Consider the following 23,257-nt stretch of genomic DNA (forward strand, 5'->3'; position numbering starts at 1 on the left):
TTGTGGAGTATTTCTCTCGGGATTTCGGGCATTCCTAGACATCAACATAGGCTCGGTTGATAGTTCATCTGCTCTCTGGGAAACTGCCAAAGCTTATGCCAGAGGGTTAGTCATTTCATATTCCACAAGTAGGAAGTGGCAGAAGGGTGAGCAGCAACGTCTCCTTGAAGCACGGTTGAAGGCAGCCGAGAAGGCCTATTTTGACAGACCCTCATTGGTCAAACTACAGAGGATTACAGCACTGCAGTCTACACTAAATTCCATGCTCACGCAGATGGCAAAGAAGGAGCTGGCTTTTGCAAAGCAAAGGTTATACGAGCATGGTGACAAGCCAGGCAAATACTTAGCATACCTTGCCAGAAAGAGAAGTGTCCCACAAACCATTACTGCGATTAGGGAAGGATCTGGGAACCTAACATGTGATTCTAAAAAGATTAATGTGGCGTTCCAGAGATTCTACTCTAAATTATATCAGTCTGAGAATTGTGAGGAGGGGCAGGCCAAAATGGAATCCTTTTTTAGAGATCTGAAGCTCCCAGGTGTGACTCCCGAACAACAGTCCTTTCTCAATGCCCCATTATCAGAGCAAGAAGTGCAGGAAGCTGTGAGGCAGCTTCAGAGTGAAAAGGCGCCCAGTCCTGATGGACTTCCCAGTGAATTCTATAAGGAATTTATAAGTATACTGTCAGGCCCGATGCTGAATATGTTTAATGATTTATACAGTCATGTTTGTCTCCCACCATCTCTGAGGGAGGCCAACATTTCACTAATCCTTAAAAAAGGGAAGGATCCGGAAGACTGTGCTTCATACAGGCCCGTCTCGCTCTTAAATGTGGACTTTAAGATCCTTTCTAAGGCTCTTGTGTTAAGGTTGGAGACTGTGTTACCTTCTATTATTAAAGAGGATCAGACGGGCTTCATAAAGGCTCGCAGATCCTCCAATAACGTTAGGAGGCTGCTTAATGTAATTCAAGCATGCCAACAGCAGTCAATACAGGGATTGGTGATTTCTTTAGATGCAGAGAAGGCATTTGACAGAGTTGAGTGGCCGTACCTTTTCTATACTCTCGACCGGTTTGGTCTGGGCGAAGTTTTCATAAGATGGGTAAAGGTTCTCTACAGTGTACCTCTCGCTGCGGTCATTACCAACGGGGTAAGATCAAGCAATTTTAATATTTCTAGGGGGGCCGGCAGGGCCGGTCCCTTTCACCACTACTTTTTACGTTGGTGTTTGAACCGTTAGCAGAAGCCATTCGTGGAGATCTCAATATATCAGCTCCAGAAGTGGGATCAAAATTACATAAGATCTCGCTGTATGCAGATGATGTTCTAATTTTCTTGACAAATCCAACAGTTTCAGTGCCTTGCCTGATACAATGCATTCACGCGTTTGGCGCTTTTTCAGGGCATAAGATTAATTTTGCTAAATCAGAGGCTATGCCTATGGGTGGTCTAATGAAAGAGTTGGCTCTTGAGAGTGACTATAGATTCCCATTTAGGTGGTCACAGGGGGGTTTTGTGTATTTGGGCATATTCATTACTCCAGTTCTGGATTGGCTGTTCAAAGCCAATTTTACTCAATTATTTGAAAAAATTTAACAAGATCTCCAAAGATGGGATGCACTTCCAGTCTCATGGTTGGGTCAGATAGCACTTATTAAGATGAATATTCTCCCTCATTTGCTATGCCTTATACAGATGCTCCCCCTTATTTTCAATAAACAAACACTCAGGAAACTGAACAGTTGGTTCAGCTCCTTTATCTGGCACCATAAACGGCCCCTCATTAAATTAGCTAACCTGCAGTTGTCTCACAGATTAGGGGGAGTAGACCTTCCGGACATTAAAAATTACCAATTAAGCTCGCTTTTGACCTACGTAAGTGATTGGGTTTGTGGGGACCCTCTTTCAATATGACAAGATATCGAAGTCTCCCAGGCAAGGTGCCCCCTTACCAGTTTGCCGTTTTTGGACAAGGTGAGGACAGTTAGGGAATATTGCCATAACCCAATAGTCATCAATACTGTTAAAGCATGGAGGGCAATTCGGCCGAGCGAAGGTAATATTGGCAAAACATCTTTGTTTACACCTTTAGTGGCTATGCCGGGTTTTCAACCAGGTATGATAGATTCAGGATTTAAACATTGGGCAGCTAGGGGTATATCTTGCATGGGTGATTTATTTGAGGGAGATGTAATGATGTCCTTTGATCAGTTAGTATGGAAGTACAAGTTACCTAATAGAGACCTCTTTCGGTTTTTTCAAGTTAGGGATTCTATTCAAAAAAGGACTACACTTTTGACTGATCCCTACAAATCTGACATAGAAAGAGGGGTACTAAGGGTTAAGAGCACACTCTCTGTCAATACTCTATATCACCAATTAGGGGATGACACCTCAGATGAGTCTGATCGACTCTGCAAGATATGGGAAAGAGAGCTGGGTGTTGAAGTTTTATCAGAGGCATGGGAGGATATTTGGGAGAATGCAAGGAAGATATCAATTTGCAATAGGACCCATGCTTTACAGTTGAAGATTCTCCACAGGGTCCACTTAGCCCCAGACTGTTTGTCAAAATTTAAACCCGGGGTATCTTCAGCATGCCCCAAGTGCAAGGTCTGTACCAGCACTCTTACCCATTGTCTTTGGTCTTATGACAGGCTTCAAACACATTGGAGCGCTGTGGTGGGTGCAATGGAGAGGATTTTAGGTGTAGGGGTGGAGAAGGACCCTATTTTGCTCCTTTTGGGCCTACCCATTGTATTTCCTGCAGACTCGCATAAGGCAAAACTTTTCAATATTCTTACATTCTGTGCAAGGAAGAATATCTTGCTAGGTTGGATATCAGAAACCTCCCCCCCCCCCCCCCCCCCCAGGCCTGTCGGGTTGGCAGAAAATTGTTATGGAGCATATTCTCCTGGATTTTCTCACAAATATGGTACACCACAAAACTGAGAATTTTTACAAGACATGGCAACCCTTTTTGAAATACCTGGACACAGATTTATCTGCCACACTAACAAAGGCGTTTATATAGCAGTAACGATTGTGTTTCATGAGTCCAGTATCCAGGGAGGAGAAACTGTGAATGTATGAGTGTTTTGTTTGGCTGGGCTGAGTTATTACTATTTATTTGTTTGTTGTTAGGTATTTATTTAGTTAGTTAAATAGCTAGTTTAGTTTTTTTTTTATTTTATACTTCTCTGTATATGTTTATACATTCGTATAGGAGGGTGGGTTGGGGAATTTATTTTTATTATTTGGGTTTAGTTTTGTACTGTTTTGAATTGCATTGTTTTGTATTTGTTGTAATATTTAAAAATCTATTTTTTCTTAATAAAAATATATGATAAAAAAAAGTAAGTTCTTCATGTTGCTTATTTTTTGTCTAACACATTAAGTCATTGACTTCTTGAACCCTCAGCCAATGGGAATAATTTCTCTCTATTTCCTCTGTTGTATCCCCTCATATTTTTCAAGTCCTCATTCAAATCTCCTCTCAATTTCTTTTTCTCTCTGAGAGCAATCCCAGCTTCTCCAACTTATCGACATACTTGAAGCCACTCACTCGTAAACCTGCTTTCAGAATTTTATTCTGCATCCTTTGAAACAACTTCATAGGTTTCACAAAATATAATGCCCATAATAGGGCAGGAAGTTCAACTGAAGCTGAACCAATGGTTTCATCGAATCCTTACAGTCTGGAAGCAGGCCATTTGGCCCAATAAGTCCACACTGAAACTTTGAAGAGTTTCCCATCCAGACCCAACACCCCATCTCTGTAATCCTGCATTTCCCATTTTCCATTCAGTGGATCATGAATCTTTAGAACCGTTTGTCCCAGAGGGTATTGAAAGCTCAATCATTAAGTATATTTATAGTAGAGATTAACAGATCTTTAATACTAATGATGCAAATGGAAAAGGGGATATTGCAGGTAAAAGGTATTGAAGTAGATGATCATCCATGAATGTATTGAAAGCTAGAGTAGGCTCAATGGCCAACTACAGCACCTATACTCTAGTTAAGGGACAGAAAACAACCAGAACAACTTGTGAAATGTCTATCTTTCTATTCAGAAGCTGAGAATACCAAGGGTAGAAATCATTCTTCAGCTTAAAATCCTGTACCACATCCAGAGCACTGTGCACAGTTCTGGGCATCACTCCTCAGGAGGGATATATCAGCCTTGAAAATAGAAGGTCTAAAGGTTAAATTATATCCAGGTATTAAACACAATTGTCTTTATATTCCCTATGAGTTCAGATGGTCAAGGGTAATGCAAGCAAAACGTTCAAGAAATCAAGAGGAATACGTAGGATAGACAGAAGGAATATATTTATTCAGATTGAGAAGTCGAAGAGAATAGGGCATTATCTAAAACTTAGAACCTATCCTTTCAGGATTGAAAATCAGGAAACAGAAAGGGTAGTTGAAGTTTGGAACTCTCTCCTGCAATTGATAACTGATACAGTATCAATACCTGATTATAAATTTGAAATTCATGTATTTTTGTTATCTGATGTTGTGAAGGGGTGTGGAGCATATACAAATATATGAAGTTAGGTCAGAAATCAAGCACAATTCCAATGAATGTTATAATTGGGATGAAGTACTTGATCCTATTCCAATGTTCTTACGACCAGCTGTATGATATCATAATAAGTGTTGAGAGACTTGGTAGATTAAGAACAGAGTACATAGAACTTGACAGCAGAAGGCAGGCCCTTCAGCCCTCGATGTTGCACCAACCTGTGGAACCAATCTGAAGCCTATCTATCCTTCACTATTCCATTTTCATCCATATCTTTATCCAATGACCATTTAAATGCTCTTAAGGTTGTCGAGTCTACTACTGTTGTGCAGGGCATTCCAGACCCCGACAACTCTTTGAGTAAAGAAACCACCTCTGACATCTGTCTTATATCTATCACCCCTCAATTTAAAGCTATGTCCCCTTGTGCAAGCCATCACCATCTGAGGAAAAAGGCTCTCACTGTCCATCCTATCTAATCCTCTAATTATCTTATATGTCTCAATTATGTCACCTCTCAACATTCTTCGTTGGCATTTCCGCCACTTTCAAACGGACCCCACCACCAGGGATATATTTCCCTCCCCGCCCCTATCAGCATTCCGAAAAGACCACTCCCTCCGCGACTCCCTTGTCAGGTCCACACCCCCCCCACCAACCCAACCTCCACTCCCGGCGCCTTCCCCTGCAACCGCAAGAAATGCAAAACTTGCGCCCACACCTCCCCCCTTACTTCCCTCCAAGGTCCCAAGGGATCCTTACATACTCACCACAAATTCACCTGCACCTCCACACACATGATTTACTGCATCCGCTGCACCCAATGTGGCCTCCTCTATATTGGGGAGACAGGCCGCCTACTTGCAGAACATTTCAGAGAACACCTCTGGGACACCCAGACCAACCAACTCAACCACCCCATGGCTCAACACTTCAACTCTCCCTCCCACTCCACCAAGGACATGCAGATCCTTGGACTCCTCCATCACCAGACCATAGCAACATGACGGCTGGAGGAAGAGCGCCTCATCTTCTGCCTAGGAACCCGCCAACCACAAGGGATGAACTCAGATTTCTCTAGTTTCCTCATTTCCCCTCCCCCCACCTTGTCTCAGTCCCAACCCTCGAACTCAGCACCACCTTCCTAACCTGCAATCTTCTTCCTGACCTCTCCGTCCCCCCACCCCCACTCTGGCCTATCACCCTCACCTTAACCTCCTTCCACCTATCGCATTTCCAACGCCCCTCCTCCAAGTCCCTCCTCCCTACCTTTTATCTTAGCCTGCTTGGCACACTCTCCTTATTCCTGAAGATGGGCTCATGCCCAAAACGTTGATTCTCCTGCTCCTTGGATGCTGCCTGACCTGCTGCGCTTTTCCAGCAACACATTTTCAGCTTCTCTCTAATGAAAACAACTTCAAATCCCTCAGCTTTCCTCATAAGACCTTCCCCCCGTACCAGGCAACATCCTGGTAAATGTCCTCTGAAAGCTTTCCAACCTTCCGCATCCTTCCTATAATGCGGTGACCAGAACTGTGCACAATACTCCAAGTGCGGCCACACCAGTGTTTTGTACAGCTGCAATATGACCTCATGGCTTCGAAATTCAATCCCTCTACCAATAAAAGCTAACACACCATATGCCTTCTTAACAACCCTACCAACCGAGGTGGCAACTTTCAGGGATCTATATACATGGACAATGAGATCTCTTTGCTCATCTACACTGCCAAGAATCTTACCATTACTCCAGTACTCTTTATTCCTGTTGCTCCTTGCAACGTGAATCACCTCACACTTTTCCACATTAAACTCCATTTGTCACCTCTCAGCCCAGCTCTGCAGCTTATCTATGTCCCTCTGTAACCTGCAACATCCTTCGGCACTGTCCACAACTCTACTTACCTCAGTGTCATCTGCAAATTTACTAACCCATCCTTCTATGTCTTCATCCAGGTCGATTATAAAAATGACAAGGAACAATGGACACAAAACAGATCCTTGCAGTACACTACTAGTAACTGAACTCCAGGATGAACATTTCCCATCAACTACCATCCTCTGTCTTATTTCAGCTAGCCATTTTCTGATCCAAACTGCTAAATCACCCTCAATCCCATGCCTCCGTATTTTGTGCAATAGCCTACTGTGGGAACATTATCAAATGCATTGCTCAACCCCATATACACCACATCAACTGCTTTATCCTCATCCACCTGTTTGGTCACTAAGGTTTGTGAGGCATGACCTACCCTTCACAAAACCGTGTTGACTATCCCTAATCAACTTATTCCTTTCTAGATGATTATAAGTCCTATCTTTAATAACCTTTTCCAACATTTTACTCACAACCAAAGTAAGGCTCACTGATCTATAATTACTTGGATTGTCCCTACTCCCCTTCTTGAACAAGGAGACAACATTTGCTATCCTCCAGTCTTCTGCACTATTCCTGTAGACAAAGACAGCATAAAGATCAAAGCTAAAGGCTCTGAAGCCTCCTCCCTGACTTCCCAGAGAATCCTAGGATAAATCCAATCTGGCCCAGGGAACTTATCTATTTTTACACTTTCCAGAATTGCTAACACCTCTTCCTTGTGAACGTCAATCCCGTCTAGTCTAGCAGCCTATATCCCAGTATTCTCAACAACATTGTTTTATTTTTGCAAGGTTTGTGAAGGTTTGTAGCTCAGGCTGAGGTTTAGGGTGTAGGTTTGATATCCAGACGTTTCATTACCTGGCTAGGTAACATTATCAGTGGCGACCTCCAAGTGAAACGAAGCTGTTGTCTCCTGCATTCTATTTATATCTTTCTCCTGGAAGGGGTTCCTGGGGGTTGTGGTGATGTAATTTCCTGTTCATTTCCTAGTAGCACACAAACCCACCAACACTCTCAAACAAAAGCTAACACACTTAAAAGACCCAGTACAACCCATGGACAAAACCAACGTCATCTACAAAATTCCATGTAAGGACTCCATAAACACTACGTAGGACAAACAGGAAGAAAGTTAGCCACCAGGATACATGAACACAAGCTAGCCACAAAAAGACACGACCCTCTCTCCCTCGTAGCTCTACACACGGATGAAAAAAACCACCAATCCGACTGGGACAACACATCTATCCTGGGACAGGCTAAGCAAAGACATGCCAGAGAATTCCTCGAGGCTTGGCACTCCAACCACAATGCCACAAACAAAAGCATAGATCTAGATGCCATATTTAACCCCTCAGAAAACGAACAGGAAATGACATCACCACAAACCCCAGGAACTCCATCTAGGAGAAAGACATAAATAGAATGCAGGAGACAACAGCTTCGCTTCACTTGGAGGTTGCCACTGATGTTGTTACCTAGCCAGGTAATGAAACGTCTGGATATCAAACCTACAGCTCAGCGAGCAAACCTACACCTATTGTTTTATTTCCAGTATGAATATGATAAAAAGTATTCATTTAGCATCTCTCTTATCTCCTTGGACTCCACACACAACTTTCCATTTCTGCCCTTAATTGGCCCTAATCTTACTCTAATCATTCTTTTATTCCTGATATACCTATAGAAAGCTTTCAGATTTCCTTGTTCCTACCTGCCAACAACTTCTCACGTGCCCTCCTGGCTCTTATTAGTTCTCTCTTTAAGTCTTTCCTGGCTAGCTTTTCACTCTCACGCATCTTAACTGAGCCTTCACGCTACATCCTAACATAAGCATTCTCCCTCCTCTTGACAAGAGATTCAACCTCCTTATAAACCATGGCTCCCTCACTCGACCGCTTCCTCCCTGCCTGACAAATGCATACATATCAAGGACACGCAGTAGCTGTTCCTTGAATAAGCTCCACATTTCAATTGTGCCCATCCCTTGCAGTTTCCTTCCCCATTCTATGCATCCTAATTGCATCAGAATTGCCTTTCCCTGAATTATAACTCTTGCCCTGTGGTATATTCCTATCCCTTTCCATTGGCACAGCTGTAAATTTACTGCTGTGCCAATCTGTAATTCCTGAAATAAAAACAGTTCCAACAGCTACCTGTAGCTGAAGAGAAGCTCAGCACAAGTAAAGCACCGATTCCTCATTTGTTCTCCAGCAAATTCATTCAGAATGGAATTAGAACTGACAAATACCTGTAATCTGAATTACAAGACCATTGGAAAGGAACCGACAGAAATTTGGAAGAATTTAGCCATAATTCAAACTAATACAATGGAAATTCTTTCCCAGATAGATATGTCAATTCTTGCACATTGGCCCTCATTAACACGAACAAGGCAGCCTTCCTTTACTACCAATAGTTTCCTTCTTGTCTTTCTTTATTCAGGTGAATTGGCCATGCTAAATTGCCCGTCGTGTTAGGTTAAAAGGGGTAAATGTAGGGGTATGGGTGGGTTACGCTTCGGCAGGTCGGTGTGGACTTGTTGGGCCGAAGGGCCTGTTTCCACACTGTAAGTAATCTAATTTATTCTTTCATGGAGTGTGTGTACCATTGGCTAGGTCAGCTTTTATATCCTATCTGCAATCAGTCTTGGACTCAATGGTTTTCTCTGTGATGTTGGAGGGCTGTTCATTGTCAACTACATTGTAGTAATGAGGATCTAAAATTTGAATTTAGGCTGTTGTCAGAAGCAACAAGTATCTGTAGATTTTTATTAACTACAAAATGACTTTTCAATTTAAAATAACACAACAAAATAGCTGCAAGTAATGATTTAACTATGTGAACTTGAACAGATGATTTGCTAAGTTGGTTGCATATAGAGATAAGAGAGAACAATGCATTTTTCAGAATTTGAATCATAAGACAGTGATTTGGTATTCGAACTAACCTTGAACTGCTTGCATGGGATGGTGCTCTACGTAAATTAAAAATCACACAACACCAGGTTATAGTCCAACAGGTTTAATTGGAAGCACACTAGCTTTCGGAGCGACGCTCCTTCATCAGGTGATTGTGGAGGGCTCGATCGTAACACAGAATTTATAGCAAAAATTTGCAGTGTGATGTAACTGAAATTATAAATTGAAGAATTGATTGTCTGTTAAGCCTTTCATCTGTTAGAATACCATGATAGTTTCACTTCTTTCATGTGTAAATCACAAAATCCTTTTTTTTAAAGTTGCATTCTCGGGTTAGCTGTTAACAATGGTGATAGCTAGAAATATGTTGAAGGTGTTAGCCCCCTGTGTTCTTTGTCTATGACCTGATGTTTAGATTGATTCTAATCTAAAAAGTGAGATAACAGAGTTTTACACAAATTCATGCAGTTTTTGAGCTCAGAGTTCTACAGGAATGTATGTAGTTTTTGAGCAAAGTGCAATGTAACTCTGCAAGTACAAAAAAATTCACCACTCAAAATATATGTGTGCATGTGGGTCTTTGTCTGTCTGTGTGTCTGTCTGTCTGGGGTGGGGGTTGTGAGTGTGAGAAAGTGTGTGTGTGTGTGTAGTGAGTGCAGAGTGTCTTAAGTCTGTGAGGGGGTGCATGTGTGGGAGTGTATGTGTCTATAAGGGTGTGTGTGGGTGTCTGTGTGTGCATCTGTGTGTATCTGTGTCCGTGTGTATGTGAGAGTGTGTGTGTAGGAATATCTGTGTGTGTGTGTGTGTGTAGTGCAATGGTGATCACCTGTAATGTGACATGAACCCAAGGTCCCGGTTGAGGCCCTCCCTATGGGTACCGAACTTAGCTATCAGCCTCTGCTTGGCCACTTTCCTTTCCAGTGGTCCAGGACATTCAGCCTCGGACCTTCGGGTGACCATCCTCCAAGGTGGACTTCGGGACAGGCAGCAGAGGAAAGTGGTCGAGCAGAGGCTGATAGCTAAGTTCGGTACCCATAGGGAGGGCCTCAACCGGGACCTTGGGTTCATGTCACATTACAGGTGATCACCACTACACTACACACACACACAGATATTCCTACACACACACACTCTCACATACACACGGACACAGGTACACACAGACGCGCAGACACCCACACACACCCTTATAGACACACACACTCCCACACATGCACCCCCTCACAGACTTAAGACACTCTGCACTCACTACACACACACACACACATACTTTCTCACACACCGAATTATGTAAATTAAGAACCCTTTCCCGGGGAATATCATTGGATTAACCTGCTGTAAATCATGTCACCTTATTGTATGTGATTGGTCTTTTCTCATAATTAAGGCTGTACTATCTCTTAAAAAACATTAATAATGTGTAATTTTTTAAATGTAATTGTGCCATTTCTCCACGGAACACAGAAGCTTTTAACCTCCATGTTGCTGGACAAATCTGCGCCAGGCTGCCTGATTTTATTAAACTGGTAACCTTGCTTTAAACAGACGTACTCCTATTGATTCTTTTGACCGATCTGGAATCAATAGGCCCCTTTGGAGGGGTCTAGATCTTCATTTTGGTGCCGTGACTCGAATGGCCGTTATGGCATCGCTGGGGCCGGTTGGTGATCGTGCCGCCCAGAGTGTCCGATCCCGGGTCGGTGACCGGGTTGCTGTCGGCTACAATGCGATGTTGCGGTTTCTCATGAGCGGTGTTTGTAGGCCACTGTCCCCGAGCCGGGTGTTAACTTTTAGTAGCCTACTCCGTTATTAGCAAACATTTTGCCAGGCAAAATCTTTGTTCTCACTGTGTACATCAAGTACCCAGAAAAAGTTTGCTATTTTTAGTGGGCGTTTTAAGACTTGTGCTGTACAATATCTTCAAGCAACGAAGCTTCATCTTAAAGAATATGAAAGGTGTGTTATGTCACAAGTACACATGCAACACAGGCAAATGTCTGTAAATGTCCAGGAACACAGGATGGAGCCAAAGCCCAAATATCCAGATAGTGAACACTTCACAATGATACATAGGTTTCATGGAATAAGATTCCTGAGAGCTGTTTCGCAACTAAAAGTACTTCAGACTAGCATAACTGTCACACTTGTACCCACATTTTATTATTTTTACCTGCAGGAACAAGTGCAATATGTTCTCCTTGCTTATATCACTGGATTATCAGATTTTGCTGTACTCATGCTTTATTTCATGATTTGGAGATGCCGGTGTTGGATTGGGGTTAAAATCATACATAACCTGGACCTGGTGTTGTGTGATTTTTAACTTTATTTCATGAGGTATTATTTAAGACGATTCTTAGGAATGCTGTATCTAAATGCCTCTAGAACCACTCTAAAGGTTTCACATTTGACCTTTTGGAGAAGAAGAGTTGATTTTTATGTTGCTGTTCAAGATGCCATGTGTCTTGGAAATACAGGGGACACAGCAAATGAAATTATTTTACAGTTTACACAATATAATAAAACTGAGATTTTTATTTCACAAGTAAGTTTGGGCAGGTAGTTGATAAGCAAAAATTCCTTCAAGTATTTGGTAATAATCAATTAAATGATTTCACTCATTAGCATCCTGATGAAATTTGTAACGTTATGTTGGACAAATTTAAAATATGCTTAAATGTTGAAATTAACCAAGACATTCTGAAAGCAGGCACTTAGCCTTCTTAAGTATTTAGATCCACACCTTCTTGAAGTATGAATGTATGCCCCATTGTCATTATGACTCATGTATTTCCAAATCCAGTTATTGGAGCTAACCTTTTAGAGGTGCAAACTGTTGTGGTACAAGCTTTCTCGCCCTACCTGGGTGAAATGGCCTGCTTCCACACTGGAGCAATTCTGTGAAAGTATCATGTCTATCTCTTGCAGCAGCAAAGGGGCTGTAAGCCTAAGTATTTGCAATCCCAGCTTGCTTTGCCATTATTCCAAGGCTGTAGCAGTTGGCAATTTTAGATCCTCAGTGATTCTCATGAGGTCAGCCAGGTGGACCACATAGAATATGGGTTCCTGATTGGAGCTGATAATCTGGTCCAGTCAGGTAACGGATAAGGACAAGAAAGTCTCCCAGCCCAACTGCTTGTTCTGTGGTGCTGTGGAGTCCGTGGACCATGTGTGTATTGGGTGTGGGCGTTTGCACGCCCTTTTTGATTTTCTTAAAAACCTCCTCCTCTGCTTTTGGTTGCACTTCAGTCCCACACTCCTGATCTTCGGGCACCCGGTACGGAGGAGGGAGGGCAGGTCTGAAGACCTCCTCATGGGTCTGCTCCTGGGCCTGGCCAAACTGGCCATAAACAAGTCCGGGCAGCGGGCCGTGAAAGGAGTCATTAAGGCAGATTGCCTGCCCCTCTTTCGCAGTTATGTCAGAGTCCGGGTGACTCTAGAGAAGGAGCAATTGGTGTCCACCAGCATCTTTGAGCTGTTCAGGGAGAAGTGGGCACCGCAGGGAGTAGAGTGCATTATTTACCCCTCCAACTCTATTTTGATTTAATCCCAGCTTTCTCCTTCACTGTTTGTTCACACAGAACAAAAAAAGGACAAGAATGTCTCCCAGCCCAACTGTTTGTTTTGTGGTGCTATGGAGTCCATGGACCATGTATATATTGCGTATGAGTGCTTGCACTCACTTTTTGATTTTCTTAAAAAACCTTCTCCTCTGTTTTTGATTGTACTTTAGTCCCACACCCCTGATCTTCTGGCACCCAGTGCAGAAGTAGGGAGGTTGGTCAGAGGATCTCCTCGTGGGTCTGCTCCTGGGCCTGGCCAAACTGCCTATAAACAGGTCAAGGCAACATGCCATGGAGGGCGTCATTAAGGCTGATTGCCTGCACCTCTCCCATGGTTACATCCAAGCCCAGGTGTCCCTGGAGAAGGAGCATGCGGTGTCTACAAACACCCTTGACCAGTTCAGGGAGAGGTGGGCACTGCAGGGAGTGGAGTGTATTATTTGCCCCTCCAACTCTATTTTGACTTAGTCCCCACCCTCCCCTTCACTGTTTGATCACTTTGAAGAGGACACTGCTTGTCACTGGCCACTTGAGTGTTTCCTTTTTTCCTGGTGGTGGAATATCAATAATGATTTATATACCTGTTGTTCTCCGTTATGTCTGACACCTGCACACACATGATTATGGGTGCTGCGGAAACATAAACACTTCCGCTGTCAGGTGGTAGTGTGGGTTAGAAAAAGAAGAGGTAAAAAAAGAAAAAAAGAACAAGAATGTCTCCCAGCGCAGCTGCTTGTTCTGTGGTGCTGTGGTGTCCATAGACCGTGTGGGTGTGGGCATTTGCACTCCCTTTTTGATTTTCTTAATAACCTTCTTCTCTGTATTTGTTTGCACTTCAGTCCCACGCTCCTGATCTTCGGGCACCCGGTGCAGAGGGGGAAGGGTCGGTCAGAGGACTTCCTGTGGGTCTGTTCCTGGGACTGCCCTAACTGGTCCAGGCAGCAGGCTGTGGTGGGACGTGGGGTTGGGGGGGGAGGGGGGCGGGGAATTGCCTGGATTGCCTGCCCCTCTTCTCTGAGGTGCCCCTCAGAGACAGTTATGTCAGAGACTGGGTGTTCCTGGAAAAGGAACATAAGGTGGCACAGTGGCTCAGTGGTTAGCACTGCTGCCTCACAGCACCAGGTTCCCAGGTTTGATTCCAACCTCGGGCGACAGTCTGTGTAGAGTTTGCACATTCTCTCTGTGGCTCCGTGGGTTTGCTCCGGTTTCCTCCCACAGTCCAAAGATGTGCAGGTCAGGTGAATTGGTCATGCTAAATTGTCCATAGTGTTTGGTGCATTAGTCAGAAGGAAATGGGTCTGGGTAGGTTGCTCTTTGGAGGGTTGGTGTGGACTGGTTGGGCCAAAGGACCTGTTTCCACAATGTAGGGAATCTAATCTAATCTGTCCATCAACACACTCAAGATTTTTAGGGAACAGTGGGCACAGCAGGGAGTGGAGTATATTATTTCACCCTCCAACTTTATTCCTGCCCTCCCCTTCACTTTTTGATCATGCAGCATTGCCCTTTGAGAAGGACACTGCTTGTCACTGGCCACTCGGGGTGTTTCTTTTCTTCCTAGTAGTGGAATATAAATGAAGATTTACACACTTGTTGTTAATCATTCTATTCTACACCTGCACACACGCAACATGGGTGCCAGGGAAAAATAAACACTACCTCTGTTAGGCAGTAGTGTAGGTGAAAATTTTAAAAATGAATAAAAAAGAACAGGAGTGTCAGACATCCTGTTCACTCTGAGAGCTGCCTCTGAAGGAGCTGTATCAGTGTCTGAAGGACTCTCCACTTTGTGTCAAGGAGAGGGGAAGACCTCTGGACTGCCTGAACTACACAGTCAGTGTGTCTTATTACTGTTGTTGATGTTTCCTGCTGAGGAGGAGAGTTTTCTTTTTTGTCTTTCACCCTTGTTTCAGGTAAACTTTGCTTTTTTTTTGTTTTTCTTTATTGTGTGTTGTAATTGCTTTTTTTTCTGGGTTTTCTTCCTGTTTATTTCCTTTAATTCGAAGCTGTGCTCAGCTGCACAGGCAGCTACTACCGCCGCCGCTGCTGCTGCAGCCTGGGCCTGCTGCTGCTACTAAAAAAACAACATGAATGTCAAAGTGGCTTTGTGTAGTCCGGTCAGTATGTTGGGGACTGAGAGCTATGTGGTCAACCACCAGCCTGGAGGAAAGCAGGCCTGGGGAGGGTTGGTCAGTATGCAGGGCGGCCAGAGACGGGAAGGCCGACAACTGTCCTGCAGGATGGCCAACCAAGGGCAGTCTGATCAGTTTGTGGTGTGGACAGGTGTCAGGTGTCTTTTTTAATAGCTATATTGGGTCTGTGTTCCATGTACTGTTTCTGATTTGATCGCATTACCTTGTCTGTGTTTGTTACTGTTCTCTTTGTGATGAACGGAAGTGGGATTCGAGGTTTGTCCTCATCTCCCTGAAAATTGGTTGAACGGTGAAGTTTGGGATTTGGTTTTGCTGCCCTTTCACCTGCATAAAGTGTTTTTTTGTGAACTGCTGATTTCTGTTTATTGTTAACTGTATTTTGTACTGTTTGATAAAATAAAGAACAGGAATGACTGCCTTAGAGTGGCCAGAAGGTGGGAGGGACGGGTGGTTTGTTGGGTTGCTGGGGTCAGGGGGTATGGTTGAGGCTGTGGAAGGGGGGGTCTGTATTCCTGTATTCTATGGACTGTTTCTTATCAAATTAAACAGTCTTGTATATGTATCTATTACTGTTCCTCTTGTGATGACTGAAAGTGAGATTTCAGGTTTGACCTCATTTCCCTGAAAACTGGTTGAATGCCGCCTCTTTCCCCTGTAAATTGCTGTTTCTCTGCATACGGCTGTTAATGTTAATTTCTTATTTGTAAACTGTGCTGGTTAATAAAATTTAAAAAAAAAACAGGAAAACAAAGAACAGCAATGTCAGACACCCTGCTTGCTCCGAGGGAGGTAGATCAGTATCAAAGACCCTTCATGTGTGAATAAAGGGTGACGGGATACCAGCCTCTGTGTAGTTATTTCAGTGGCAATGAAAGAAAAGCATGCACCTGAAGAAATTCACTTGCAATAGTCATCTTTGACTTTGGGTAAGCTTTTCTGACATCATGCCATTAAGTCAGAAGTTTGACTTGTTCAAGCCTATCTTTGAAGACTGGGCCCAGTATATGGAAAGAATGTGTGTTTTTTCAAGGTAAATGACATTGGGGCAGATGAAAAGTAACAATAATTTTCCTGACGCCTGTGAACCTGCAGTTTTTTATGGTTATTAGGAGCCTTACTTTCCCTGAGGCACCACATACTAAAATCTTTAAAAAGTTGATGCATTTAGTTAAGGAACATTACAACCCCAAGCCACCTCCAGTTCTGAAATACAATTGGTTTTACTTCTGATTCAAGTACCCGGGCATCTATATTGTAACTTTTGACTGGGTTAAGACTGGCAGAGGCATGTGATGTTGGATTAATCCTTAATGAAATGCTGAGAGACTTTGTTTCGAATGTGGGATTAATGATGTAACCATGCAAAAGCTTCTATTAGCTGCCAACTGGACTTCAAACAGACGGTATAACAGACTTTATCATTGGAAAATGCAGCAAATGCAGCATATGAATTGCAGGGTATTCCAATAGAAGTGGAAAATCTTGCCACTCTGACTGAGTTTGGGAAATACCATTTAAATGAAGGCAATTAACCTCAAAACAAAGCCAGACCTCAGCCAAGTGGTCAAGATTTTATTCAGGATCTGGAATGGCGTGCCATTTTATTTCTGCTGTTATGCTGACTTGATATAGCAAAACGTCTTACTGGACCTAAATTGAGTAAGGGAACTCATAGGCCAGTATCCAGGGGAGTGCACCCATGGAAATTCCACCTCCATCTGGTTTAGAACAGTTAATATCTCAATCAAAACCAATCCAAGTAATGATCTGGCTAAATGGTCACCTGGTTCTAATGGCAGTTGATAGCTGTGTGACTGTTTCAGTGATAACAGAACTCGTCTTTAACAAAATTTATTCTGGACTCCAACACTCAAGTTTGTGCACGACCTGAGCTAGACTGAGCTTATACTAGGGCATCCTTCCAGATAAAAAGTACAACTTCAGTTCTGGTCTCTTATGAGAAGCAGTTGGTTCAGTTACTGTTGATTGCAATAAAAGACTCTGGCACAAGCTTGATGGTGTGACATTGGTTAAGAAAGATTCACTTTGGTTCAACATTTCTTGGTTAGAAATTCCTGAGTGAATCCCATTCAAATATGTGGAAGTTTTTCAGTAAGGTCAAGAGACGATTATAGGAGCCAAGGCCACTTTCCATGTTGACCAGGAACCAATTCCACAATTTTGCAGGGCTCATCCAGTGCCTACTGCTTTATGGGCAAAAGTAGAGGCAGAAATCAGAGGGCTAGAAAGCGAAGGTATCATCAAACTACTCCAGTTTGCAGAATGGGCAGCACCAGCCAGATAGATAAAATTCCCTGTGCCTTTGTGGGGATGTTAAACAAAGAGGAAACTGCTTTTCACAGCTAGATAAATACTTAATCCCTCGCAATCAGGATTTATATGCAAATCTGGAAGGGAGGCTTTCCTTCACAAAGTTGAACATGAGCCATGCATACTTGCAGCTGTAATTAGACCAGGATTCCCACAAACATATTACAAATAATACATGTAAGGATTTCTACCAATATTCGAGACTGCCATTTATAGTATCATCAGCCTGTGCAATTTTTTAATGGATGATGGCAAACATTGTATAAGGTAAAACAATTGTATAAGGCCTACTCCAGGTTGCCATTTATCCAGATAGGTGGAGAAGGGAAAATATGCTCCAGGCACATCCAATGACCTACTTTCTGACAGAGTTAACAAGACCAGTTTACACCCTCTAGACGATAGTTGCCTCTACTCCCATATTTTATATTGGAGTTTAAGTCTTTCCTTGAGCTGAATTATTATGCAAACTTCATATATAACCTAGCCGCCATTATGTCATCTTTACATTAAGTCAAGAAAAGTCAGCCTTAGACAAATTTGTTTAGCCAAGCCATCGCTTTCAGGGAAGTGAAGGAACAACTGTCTAAGGTGTTGACAGAATATGATTCAAAGCGAGATTTGGGAATGACATGCAATATCTCAATATCATGCATCAGGGTATTATTAGCTCACAGGCCCAGTGGACGAATGCTCAATATAGTGTGCATCCAAGACTTTGATAATGCAGTGTGTAAATGCACCCGGATAGAAAGTTTTGGTAGTCATTTTGAGTCAGGAAAATGTTTTTTAAGGATGTAAATTTGTAACAATAACAAAGCACAAACTCCTGCTAGGGTCTGCTTAAAGACGAGGCAGTGCTGCTAGTAACTTCAAGCCAAATTCAGAGATGGGCTCAATTACTAGGTGTTTGTAATTACAATTCAGAACACTGTCCAGGAGGCCAAGTAGCAAATGCAAATGCATTGAGCCACCTGCTTGCAACAACACCACTGGAAGAGTCTGTAATGGCTTTAAATTTTCTGGACACTTCCAGTCATAGCTTACAATATCAGACTTTGGATGCAGAAAGATCCAGTCCTGGTAAAACTGAAACAGCTGATGATGATGGGGGAAGCCAAAGGGTCATCACAACCCAGAGAGACCAGTTACAGCAGAGGATGGCATATCATTATGGGGAGCAAGAGTGATTGTCTTGAGCATAGGTGAGCACCAATACTGGCTGAACTCATCAGAGTCATCCAGGGGTTTTCAAAATGAAGGTGTTGGCAAGACATTGTCTGGTGACCAGGACTGGATACAGACATAGCCATATTGTTGGGGCAGTCACCAGAGTGCCAAAAGGACAAACAATTACAGCATCAGCTCCCCCAAATTTGTGGGAATAGTTAGGCGATTGCATATCCTTTTATGGGCTCAATGTTCTTAGTCATTGCAGATGCCCACTCAACATTAATGTGTAGCTTTATGTGTAGAGACAATGTAAAAATATTAACTAGATATTAGTATATAATCAGAGTGAACACCTCACGACAGAACTAATGCTATATCTTTAGGATGAAGCTTTCTTGAAGCCATTTGCAGTCAGGAAATTACCTCTATATACATACTAAGGCGTCTATGTAAAACAAAATGGTAAGAGAAATGAACTGCATAGCAGCACAGAATTTAAACATTGCTCAGAGAAGGCAAAAATGTGAAGCACTCATCAAGACTTGGAGAGAAGAAAAACCAATTTAGACAACACAAGTAGAGGATACTGATTGGGCTATCATTGGTCTAGAGGTGCAGCAAGCCCTGTTAACTATTAAAAGGGAGGGATTTGAATCAGAAAAATTCCTTCACAAAGGCTCATCCTCGGTCACCAAGCTGTTGCAGAGCTCAGGGTGGACCACATGTGGAGAAGGGAGTCTGCTCATCTTAGCAGAGAAACTGTTTCCAGTCAAGAGACAAGTGAAAAAACCGTAGCAGATATCTGCACCACGAATGATATCAATTGATTACAACATGACTACTAATGACCATCAGAAAAATAACTATAAATAGATCATTGTCCTGGATGATGGGCTAAATTCTACAGTGCAAGCAGCTGTCTTAGTGCTCATGCTGAAAAAGGGGACTGGGGAAGGAGTTAAGCCTGGTTCAGTCATCAGTCATCATGTGGGTAGCAACGAATTAAGTGGATGCTGCTGGGCTTACCATCTCCACCCGATCCCTCAGGCCAAGTCAGTGGGCTGGAACATTAGCCTCAGCAGTGCCAATGCTAGCAGTGGCCATTACTGGTTTTGCACAAGCAGATTGAGGGTGTAGCAATGCCTACAACTTTGAAAATTAGCTAAGTGAGTCATAAGGGAATCAGACAGGTCTTCTCCAATGTAAAGGCAGTTGGGGGATTGTGGGGGTGAGGGGGCACATTTGTTGAGGGCAAGCAGCATTGTTGGTATTGGGCTGGCCTTTACCAGCAAGGGAGCTTTCCATATGCCAAAGTGTGTCCAAACCATAATTCGCCCAAATTGGAAGATCCCTCCCTGGAGCTCACAGAGTTTACCTGATGATCTTCCATGTGACAGGGAGCCTCAAATACTGGGAGGAGGCTCTTGATTGGCTATTAAAGTAGTTCAATTTGATGCTGGCTTGATAGTTGGCTGTTACTTTTCCTGTCACTGACAAGATGACATACTAGCAGGCAGATAGTGGGCATGTCTTGCACCATCTTCTCCTCCCTCTTGCATCATCCTAATAGCACTCCTAAAAGTGCTATGAAAATATTGCCCCATGAATTTCATTTTGCTGATCCCCTTTGTGCTCTTTCATATACTCGCCCAAATCATTTGTTTTTGTCCAATGTGATCTGAAACTTTATATTATTACAAATAACATAGTTTTGTTTCCTTATGCATTTAATTTCAGTCACAACACTGTTCATCTGAACCAAATTGGACAATGCTCACAGTCTCAGCAAACTCTAGGTACAGGTAGTTTTCCTATAACGTGCGTTTTGTAAACGCGATTTGGCTGTAATGTGATTTGTGGATTGTGATTTGTTTTTAATAAAGGGGACTCCTATTGTGTGATTCAATCCCCTGTATTACCAGCTGGCTGTGATTTATTCCGCTGGCGCATATATTGCAACCGGTTTTTGTCTGTTTTTTTTTCTATCTGCAACTAAGGTTGTTTTGTTCTCTTCCATCAGTGAGAAAAACAGTGAAAGCCTCGAACCTCCTCCCAGAGCTAACATTTAATCATTTTGAGGGTAATACCACACCACTCTGGAATGCTTACTGAAATCATGCAGGGAGTTTGGGGGGGGAGGGGAAGGGGGTCAAGGAGCAGGAAGAGAGGGAGAGATAGGAAGCCAAAGAGGGTACAAAGGCAGCGATTTACAGTGAGCGTTGGAGAGTGAACAGGGCTTTTTGCTAAGCAGAGGCTCAGTTGCTGGCTGTCTGAAGCTTTAACACATGCTCACTTTACAAGAGAGGGTGTATGTGTGTGGAAGGGAGGGATGTGTGAAAATAAGAACGGACCATTGGCGACTCTCACCTCTCCCTACCCATCCCCACTTCAGCCAAGTTCACCCAGTCTCTATTTGAAAGAGGTGGAGGTGGGGAGGATCTGAGAGTCTCAGCCCCTCATTCTCTCTGAAACCGGAGACCCATGAAAACCTCCAGCTGTTCAGAGCGTCCCAGCCTTTAAGCAACCCCCTCTAAAAAAGGATTTTACTCGCGCCAAAATAAAAGTTTCTGCTCTTTTTTCTTCCTCTTTGGAAAATTTTTTTTGGGATTAAGTTTGTTGGGGAGATTCCATTGTTTTAATGTCTTCATCTGCATTATTAAGTGACTTCTTAGCTGAAAGAAGCTGCGATAACACTTAATAGCATTGAAGTGAGCAGCCGGGACAGCACCAGCAAATTTCAGACGGGAGGTTATGTAACTCAGAAACCTCTTAACGTATTAAATTTACCGTACTATTTCATTGAAATGTATGATTTAAAAATTTGCTTAGACTGTGCTATTGTTTGTGTTAGGATAGCTACTATTCTTTTAATTTTGATTTTTACTGATATTTTTGGTGATTCACCCCTAACCCTGTTTTTCCCATCAGTCCCATTACTGCATGGTTTTCTTTAACACGATATTATACAGGAACGCAACTACTGCGTGATAGAAGAACTACCTGTATATGGAGTATCAGGACTGCAATAACTTCATTATTTAGCATATTTTATGTAGTAAAACATCAAAAGGTGTCTCACAGAAGATTCTGACAAGATTCAAGACCAAGCAAACTATTCCTGATAAAGGGCTTTTGCCCGAAACGTTGATTATCCTGCTCCTCCAATGTTGCCTGAGCTGCTGTGGTTTTCCAGCACCACTCTAATCTTGACACTAATCTCCAGCATCTGCAGTGACCACCTTCACCAAGCAAACTGTGGAGATCCTGGGGCAGGTGACTAAAAGCTACTTTTAAAAGCAGTGTTCTGAAAGGAGCATTCTTAAAACAGAAAAGAGAGATGAGGAGAGCCAATTCTCATATTTCAACAACTTTTGCTTTAAAATTGGATAATTCTACAAAGAAATCAAATGCTACTTTCACACTTTTTATATTTGTAAGAAACTGCATCATTCTTGCAGATGTTAAAACTAATCAGTAAGAGTAAAAAAGAAACAGTTAACTATTTGGAATAAAATAACTGCATTGAGGCCTTATCAATGACTTGGAAGCAGGCATTATCCTACTATTTTCTTGTATTCATTCATAGGTTGTGGGTGTAACTGGCTAGGTCAACAGTTTATTTTCCATCCCTAATTGTCCAGAGAGCAGTTAAGAATTAATCACCTTGCTGTGGGTTTGGAGTCCCATGCAGGCCAGATCAGGTAAGGGCAACAATTTTCTTCCAGAAAGTACTTTAGTGAACCAAATAATTTTTTCTGACAATTGGCTATAGTTTCATGGTCATTACTAGATTCTTAATTCTAGACTTTGTTTTATTGAATTCAAATTCTATCACCTGCCATAGTGTTACCTAAAGCAGGATCTTCAGAACACGACCTGGATCTCAGGGCAAACAGTCTCGTGATAATAGCACTTGACCATTGCCTCCCCGGCTGATAATAAAACGAGACTATAACACAGAACTTGAGGGTCTCTTAAGATGCAAGCATTGCGTCGACGTGAACATAATAAATGCTCATCGCCAGCCATATAGAGCTTGGGATTATGGTAGAGTAGGCCATGTGTAAACATAAATGTCCTGTTCTACAATTGATTTATTTAAATTACCAGCATAATTTGAGTCGATTGCTGAATGTTGAAAGCAGTAAGTGGTCAAGTGAAAAGAATTGAGCAGATCAATGACCGAACTGCATTTTTGTTTTAAAAGGAGGGGAAATAAAAATGACCTACATCCTGGAAGGGCAGAGCAGAAATATACTTGATTGAAAAAAAGATAGAAATAGGCACTGTTCCTTCAATGCCAATTTATTGAAATCTCACAATTGATTCCATTGTAACGAAGGCTACAACTACGAATGAAACAAACAAAGTGGAAGACAGATGCAACTATAATTTAATATTAATGACATAATCATGAGCAAGAATGATGAAAGGCAGGGCTACAACCAAAATATATTAAAGGTACAACCTATGGAAACAGGAGAGAATCTTTTACTCAATTGATGATAACAGAGTACAGGAGAAAGGAGGAAGCTACTCCACATTCTGCTTTTCATCAGGAGCAACTGAACAAATGCAGTGCACTCCAGAGGCCAAGCTGACTACTTATTTAAAGTTTCTATCCACATACTGCACAGGAAACAACAATGCAGCTGAAGATCTCTAAAATCTGCCATATTATACCTATTAAGTTTACTCTTCTG

At 42.5% G+C, this 23,257-nt stretch overlaps 1 protein-coding gene and 1 pseudogene across 23 annotated transcripts in view; one reads left to right on the forward strand and one right to left on the reverse strand.

Moving 5' to 3' along the window:
- Positions 1–23,257, reverse strand: part of LOC122562121 (receptor-type tyrosine-protein phosphatase delta) — a 2,484,958-nt gene that overhangs the window by 1,564,947 nt on the left and 896,754 nt on the right. The window lies entirely within an intron of this gene.
- Positions 11,064–11,959, forward strand: LOC122557804 (transmembrane protein 186-like; annotated as a pseudogene).

The sequence above is a fragment of the Chiloscyllium plagiosum genome, unplaced genomic scaffold (genome assembly GCF_037043375.1).
Source record: "Chiloscyllium plagiosum isolate Xiang-an unplaced genomic scaffold, Cpla_swu_hap1 HiC_scaffold_2, whole genome shotgun sequence".
Taxonomy (NCBI): Eukaryota; Metazoa; Chordata; class Chondrichthyes; order Orectolobiformes; family Hemiscylliidae; genus Chiloscyllium; species Chiloscyllium plagiosum.